Source organism: Microtus ochrogaster, chromosome 17 (genome assembly GCF_000317375.1).
Source record: "Microtus ochrogaster isolate Prairie Vole_2 chromosome 17, MicOch1.0, whole genome shotgun sequence".
Taxonomy (NCBI): Eukaryota; Metazoa; Chordata; class Mammalia; order Rodentia; family Cricetidae; genus Microtus; species Microtus ochrogaster.
Genome location: NC_022019.1, coordinates 8,937,717 through 8,938,876, shown reverse-complemented (window position 1 = coordinate 8,938,876; position 1,160 = coordinate 8,937,717). Strand labels below are relative to the sequence as shown.

The window sequence follows — 1,160 nt, the reverse complement described above, 5'->3', positions numbered from 1 at the left end:
GCTCACTATGCAGAGTGTGCTGTCCTCAAACATCCATCAATCCACCTGCCTCCTTAGTGCTGGGAGTAAAGGCTTGTGCATGTCACTATGCCCAACTTAAAGGGGGTCATTCATTGTGTTAAAGTTTAGCTGTTCAGGTTCCTTGGGGGAAGGCTGGGATGGCTCCTTTTTTTCCCCCACTAAATTGAAGACCACCTAAAAACTTTGAACAACAAAACAAATAGTCAGAATATGAAAAAATTAACACGAAGACATGTTGGGCATGTCTGTGGGACATTCACAATAAATTTCCAGGCTTAGGTCCAAAGTGCCATGAGCAACAGAAGCCTGGAAATCAGCGATTTATAACACAGATGGGCAGGTGTTACTAGCAGAACATCCTGTGCCACACACACGTGAGACCCAAATCCATTCCAAGAGTTGGTGCTCTCCTGGGGATCCCTGCCAGCACAGCTGCATATCAACATCCAGGTGGTTCAGTGGCACACTACATCTTAGGAGCCACTGCTCTGAAATAATTTGGAAACAAGACTGGCTCTGAATTAATCTATGTTGAAGCTAAATGCATAGGTACATACTTTTTATTTCTCTGCTTACTACACAAAATTTCAAATATAAGAGTAAAAACATTTTAAATTTGTTCTGATGTTACTCAATGTATAGTAGCTTTCTAATTTTTTCAACTACTGTTTATTTGCATGTGTATCAGATTTCTACACTAAGGGGGAAACACTGCACTGACCAAGTTGGTGTATCACTTGAATCAGTTTTAGCTTTCTTAGCAATTTGTACCATAGGCTTCATGTTGGTTAGTGTGTTGTTTTTCCAAAGATGGGATACTTAGTGGTCACATTCTAAGGTAAAGAGGGGAAGACTCAAGAATTGGATGTAGCAGACTTCACCAGGGCTGTGATTAAAATAAACTCTCTATCATTAGGTTGGTTACAGTGCACACCTATAATCTCAGCATGGGGTAGGCAAAGACAAGAAGGTCAGGAGTTCGAGGCCAGTCTAAGCTACAAGAGACTCTGCTTTTAAAAAGTCCTAGCCAGGCAGTGGTGGCACACACCTTTAATCCCAGCACTCAGGAGGCAGAGGCAGGCTGATTCCAGCCTGGTCTACAAGAGCTAGTTCCAGGACAGGCACCAAAAACTACAGAG

General features: G+C 42.5%; 1 protein-coding gene across 1 annotated transcript in view; it reads right to left on the bottom strand.

The window, feature by feature from the left end:
• The window catches only part of Cenpj (centromere protein J), a 41,983-nt gene that overhangs the window by 949 nt on the left and 39,874 nt on the right, over positions 1-1,160 (bottom strand). The gene's annotated exons all lie outside the window — the stretch shown is intronic.